The following is a 6,580-nucleotide window of genomic DNA, read 5'->3' on the forward strand; positions in this document are numbered from 1 at the left end:
ATATGAGCACTTCAAGTAAAAGTATGTCAGTATCATCAGGAAAGTGTACTTAAAGTATTAAAAGTAAAAGTACTCAATGCCAAAAAATTCTCACATTTTAGAAACTGGAAATATCTAAACTGTTCTGTGTTTTTTCTACTAATCATTTCAGCTTTTACATTACATTTTACATTGTTGGGTGGTTTGATTTAAAATGAAACCTTGCATTTTTTAAACTACATGTCTTAAAATCTTAATTTATAAAGTAAGAAGTATCTATAGCTGTCAGATTAGTGTAGTGGAGTAAAAAATTACAATATTTCTCTCTGAAATGTAGCGGAGTAGAAGTAGAAAGTGGCATGAAAAAAGAATCAAGTGAAATACAAGTAACTCAACATTTGTATACAGTACTTGAGTAAATACAGTTTGTTTCATTCCACCACTGATCAGGCTGAATTTTTCTAACCATACAGTTTTCATATTGAATGTTTTTGTTTTTTTTTCCAATATAAAAGAACTAAATAAGAACAGACATTTCACGCCCGTCTAAGGGAAGAAAATGGGAACAAAGTAAGAGTTTGATAATGTGTTCAACGCTGAGAGCTATGCATATATTTAATATTGTGCAAACAGTGGTGAGTGTGGTGGTTACGTTGTGATGAGGGGCTCCAGGTTTGATGGTTGCTGCTTCACACAGTGCAATAATAAATTTGGGGCTATGGGGGTCTGACATTGTCTGCGCTCGGTATAATTAAGCGGTGCATTAGAAAGAGGGGCTGGAATAAAACATGAGTATGTAAATGCAGCCTGGAGCTGATGTTCTAGTGATTATTACAATGCAGATAAAGCATTTCTCACAACTGCCTGTGTCTACTGAAGCCTCCAAAAACATCTGGACCTTTTAATTGAAAAATTGCATGGCGTTTCGCTGTGCTGCTTTGTGCTAAGTGAAGTCAACAATTAAGACGAAAATGTAATTGATAAGAATTGCATTGCTTCATTATTTGGTGTTCCAGTCAGGAAAATTGATTTATCAATTATTTACAGGTCACAGAGCAGAGGCCATGCGTTTCCGTTCTCATTGCAGCGTCACCTTAAAACATACACCAGCACAGAGCTGAGAGCATCTCTTGAGTTCCACTCCACCAAATCAATCATAACATGCATATTATGTTCACAACTAATGACTTTTTTGTGCTGGTATTAGTGTACATGTTGAAGTGGGATTCATGGTTTGTTTTTTTAACATCATGTTACTGTTTGATTGTAAATGTGAAAAGATGAGAGAAAGAAACAACCCAAAATACAGGTGCAATACAGAGTGTACAGTTTGCAATATTGATGGTATTTATACGTACATACATATTACAACAAAGGTGGTAAAAGAGTCATTAATTGAAATCTAATGTGGACATTTTTTAATTTATAGCAACAAAAGAGACGTGATGAACATATTATTCAGTTGTCATTATGGCAGCGTTTACACTGGTGTGAGAAGTTATCATGAGTGCATTGGTCAGTTTCTGAGTCATAAGCAAGACCTACGACTGGGCTTGACATCTAAGGGCATTTTCACACTTTTGTGTGTTTTGCTTTGGTCCAAATCAGTTGGTGAGTTAGTAAGCATGGAGTGATTTGCCCTTAGTCAGTTGGGTTTGGTTTCACAATTGGAAAAATCCAAGCGTACCAAATTGCATCATTACAAATCAGGCAAGAACATCCAGCCCACTTATTGGTCAGACATGTCTGGGGGCGGGAGCAAACATGTAAATACAGGAAGAAGGTCTTGTGTTCTGGTCTAGTGGTCAAACCAAATCATTTCATTAAAATAATCAGATATTGTTTTGCTTTACTACATCTGCTCTGGGCACTGAGACTTCACTCTGCTCTGCTGGTGTCTGTCTCCAATTTTACCGGTTTGTCTACGGAGATACGAGTGACGGACAGCAAGCTTGACCGCAGTCTATTTCTGTGACACAAACACTGCACGCTGCTACAGTTTGCTGCTCTGTTGCATTGCAGATTGCTCAACACACCTGACTACAGGAGTTCGACCGCTCCAGAGTTGGATTGACAGTACCGAGACCACCTCTTCAAGCAGGTCTCGGTACGCTTGTTTGGTCTGCTTTTGGTGTGCACCAGAGTTCGATTCCTGGCCAAACTAACTGCACCAGCGGGGAAAACCAACTCTAGTTCGATTCAACCAAACGAAAGGCTGTCGGTGTGAAAACGCCCTGACTAAATCTAACTTGATCTGTCTTTGCCATAATCATTTGTCATAATTTGTCATAATCAAACTAATCAAACTGCTCCCCTTCCTTCGATTAACTGCCATGTGGATGTTGAAACTGAATGGTTTGATTAAGAGAGTTATTACTACAGTGCAAACCTGAGAGATGAATAGAAAAGTTGTAATGAATGATTCAAACCGCTCAAAAATCATGTTTCACAAAATCCTGTGTATATTTTGTATCAACTCCTCACTAAAGCTACATGAAGTTTATAATGACTTCATCCATCAAATTTCAAATGCTGAAAATAAATAAGGCACAGTATCTGACATTTTTGGATCTCCGCTAGAATTTCACATAAAGTTCTGGCAGTTAGTTAAGTTTAAGGAGTTTTAATAAATGCATCGACTCTAAAATATTTTTTGTGGGTTCCATCCCTCATCTTCTGTTATGAGGAACAGCACTAGATGCTTTATAAAGGTATCAGGAGACTATCATGGAAGCAGTCACTTGTAATTCTACATATACCTGATTGTATTCAACATCCACAATGTTTCACTTACGGGACTGTTCAGGGGCAGCTGGAAATTTGACGGCTGTCCCTCATTTTGACAGGATGTCCGTTACCTTCCAATTTTACTTTAAATGATGAGGACTATGGTTAACTGCTCCTCAGATCTCTGCAGGGTAAATCCAGACAGCCTGAACGTCTGTTTGAGTTTCTGTTGCGTGACTAAAACAACTTTTGAACGCACACGCGTTCCACCAAAACAAGTTCCTTCCATAGGCTATTTTGCAGAGGCATTGTTGCTTTCTCCCACGCCCAAGAAGATTGTGATTGGTTGAAATAAATGTCAATTAACCAGAGCACATTTTTCTACCATCCTGGAAAGCTGTGTGGACTTTCCAGACCCTCCTTTGCAGCACTGTGGAGGAAGGTCTGGCTGTGCAAGACTAACCTGGATGTAACATGATTCCTAAAAATGTTCCAACAATTCACTGGACTAAAGAATATTTGAAGCAACAAAAAAAAAAAAAATCAAGAAAAAACTGGTGTGCCCTTCTTTTTAACTGTTTCACATAGCATGACTCTCCTCTGTGCACACTGATGCTGAGAAGTCCACATTTGATCCAAGTGAGTCCGGTCTCTTTTTGATGCACGGCGAACATTCCTTCATCCTCCCTGTCTGAAGTCTCTAGATTAGTGGGCCTAGGGCAGAGGCTGTTCATCTGCCAATATGGCACCAGCCTGAGTGATGGGCATGTGGCAATGTCACTAATGATCACACCATAATGATTCGCTGACAGGGTAGGAGAGCAATAGATTGTCACTGGGGTTTGAGTTAAAGAGGGGGCCCTAATGATGTGCCTGCAAACACTGCTGCAGCACCTCCTATATCACTCCATCTCTTTACTATATACCACTCATCAGGTTCCTCTCCAATGGAGGGAGCCACTATGTTTTGTCTCAATGCCATCTCGCGACGCACTGTAAACATCTGTCACCGGCGTATATATATTTCATGCTATTACCTTTTAGGCCTTGGGCTGCGAGCTGTATGCCTCAGGGTACTTGATTTCCGCCAGCATGAGCTTTCAGCTGAAGAAGGATCAAGTCGTAATCATGGTGCTGCGTGCCGGTGTTTTAGCAGCGGGTGTCCTATATACCAACGTCCCAAGTGGTTCCAATTCTGTAGCACTCAGCGAAATGAAGAATTCCTTATGACCTCTATTTTTATCAGATGCTCTGTTAGCCCTGTCTCCCTTTTTTCTGTATCTACTGTAAGTACTACTACTGTTAGCTGAACTTGCCATGAGAATACATCTAACAGGTCACAGTGTACAAAATGTACATATTGTGAAAATGTAGAAATAGTAAACATGAAAGCCTCATTGTTTTGTTTTTTTACAAGATATGTTAATTCGAAGCAGATGAATCCAAACACAGTTTTCTTTAATAGTCCTTATAGTAGTCTCAAGACTACTTCTTGAAAGTTTTAGAACCATTTGTACTTGGTCTTGTCTCGGTCTCAGATAAGGAGGACTCAGGATTTTATTTAAAAAACCGGTCAAGACCACAACTCCACAAGGCATTTCTTATCGTACACTTATGTTTTCTACTGTTCACTAAGGGCGGGGCAGCTCCTGCCCAAAGGGAGTGCCTAGATTGAAATGTATAGGAAATATGTCAAGTAAAACAAAGTCTGCAATGTGTTTTTCTTTATAAAACACCCAAAACCCTTTCATGCTGTTGGCTGACTACACAGATGAGCAAAGACAGAACTGTATATCATATTCATTTTGTTGTTTTTATTTGACTATTAGTTATTTATTTTATTTATTAATCTTTGAACATAAACACAACTGTTTCATTTCTGTGTCAAATGGTTTGTTTCTAGAGGTAAAAGCATTTTGGCCATAATAAGAAATGTGTAGGCTCATAATTAAAAACACTGTAGCCAGTACAATATTTTTTTTGTTTTTAGTGGCCAAAGAAAGTAAGGACTGCCAAAAAAAAAAAAATTCTGTATGGGACCATTATAGTGTTAACAACATGTACATATGTATACTTTTTACCATATTTATTTTCAAGCACATAAATGTGTAATCTGCACATATCCATCCCACTCCCACAGACAGCCGTGCGGTTTGAAACATAAGTGCCTTGCATGATCTTAACTCACGGCAACATTTTCAAACAGCAGCAGCACTAGAGAACACTTTAACCCCATCAGTGCATTTAATTATGGTTGGACCTGATTCAATGCTCATCCTCTCAATATTATTTTATCTCATTTAAGGGGAAAAATGAAAGGTGGCGAGAGATGAAAAAAGCGGCAAGTACTTTCGTAATTTAAGAGAGTGTTAATGAGTTGGTGCTAACCTTTCTCAGTTATCCATCATCCGGTAATGGAGGCAAGGATCCCTTTTCCAATCTGCTTCATTAAAAACTTCTATTAAATCTAAATATGACGCCACGTACCGCTGAAATTAATAGAGTTTCTGAATGTCTAATTCATCCTCATGGTGCTAAAATCCTCCTTGAAAGTTTTAACCGCATTGATTTTATATGAATATTATTTAGGAAGAAAGAGGTCCTTAAAAGCGTGGCTGAACAATAAAATGCTCAACCAGAATTACTTGAGACTGAAGTTGCATCATTAGCATTACATTCATCAAAGCTGCTGTATATTATGTACAGTGGATTGTTTAGAACAGTTGACGCCTGCAGCTTTATGGTTGGGGGTGGGGGGGGGGACAAACTTAAGTAAATTTGGAACTCCTGTTTGAATGGACTAATGGCCTGAGGTGACAGGGACACAGCATTCCTCTTTAAGGCTACAAATCTGGTTAAGTGCAAAGTTTATGGGGCATTTATGGCATCACAGGTTACGGTATTTACCATATCTTTATGAGTTTGAATACAACACTTGACCCACTGTACACATCTCTATCATCTCTCTCTCATCATAGTTTGTTTCTTCTTTACAGTAAAGTCACATGAACCTAAAAAAATCTGATTTTAACTGGAAAACAAACAAACAAAACATATTCTAACAATGTTTCAGAAGAGGACTTTTGTTGTTGTTGTTGTTGTTGTTGTTGTTTGTTTTGTTTTTCCTTTCGAAATGGCAACCTTTTATAACTTATTTATCAGTCAATTTAAATGTAAAAGTAAAAATAACAACAAAAAAATACTCCATAAGAAAACATTATAAGTAAAGTCTTAGTAAATGTCCTACATTCAAACATTTCTAAAGCTTCTGTAAATGTATAGATGCATTATCAGCTAAATGTACTGAAAGTATCATAGTGTTTACACATTATGTTATTATTTTATATTTTATTATGAATGTTTTAGCTGGTCATACTGGCTTAAACTGTCATGTTGGTGTTGTATGGTATAACATTTGAAATTTAATTTACTGATCATGGCTTTTGTTTGTTAAATCTTAATCTGCAAGTAACTACAGATCAAATCTATCAGTGAAAGTGGAGTAAAAATAGTTTTTTTAAACTCATAAAATGAAGTGGAAATACAAGTATGACGTAGGCCTGACAGAAAATGGAAATAAGGGAAATACCTCAATATAGGACATTACAGTGCAGTACTGGTTCCCCCAATGCAACATACAAATGCTAAAAATGTACTCATAACTTCTAAACTCAAGAACAAAATGTTTTTTAATTGTGATTGATCTGCTGATTGTTTTCTCAACTATTTCACAAGTCATTTGGTCTAAAAGCCCTGGCAAAGTTTTGGAAAGTGCCAATCTCTTTTCCTTGTCTTGAAGTGTTATAAGGGAGAAGGAGGTGAATTTAGAGCAGGAAAGAAGATAAAAAAGAAGAGAAAATGTTGAATAGCACTT

At 37.5% G+C, this 6,580-nt stretch overlaps 1 long non-coding RNA gene across 1 annotated transcript; it reads right to left on the reverse strand.

Annotated features, from left to right (window-relative positions):
• Window positions 1-246: 246 nt before the first annotated feature.
• Window positions 247-6,327, reverse strand: LOC116690015 (uncharacterized). The gene is made up of 3 exons (XR_004332137.1): window positions 6,314-6,327; window positions 2,016-2,019; window positions 247-389 (listed from the first exon to the last, which is right to left on the reverse strand). It is a non-coding gene; the product is annotated as an uncharacterized LOC116690015 (long non-coding RNA).
• Window positions 6,328-6,580: the final 253 nt, after the last annotated feature.

Source organism: Etheostoma spectabile, chromosome 5, assembly GCF_008692095.1.
Source record: "Etheostoma spectabile isolate EspeVRDwgs_2016 chromosome 5, UIUC_Espe_1.0, whole genome shotgun sequence".
In the NCBI taxonomy this organism is placed as follows: Eukaryota; Metazoa; Chordata; class Actinopteri; order Perciformes; family Percidae; genus Etheostoma; species Etheostoma spectabile.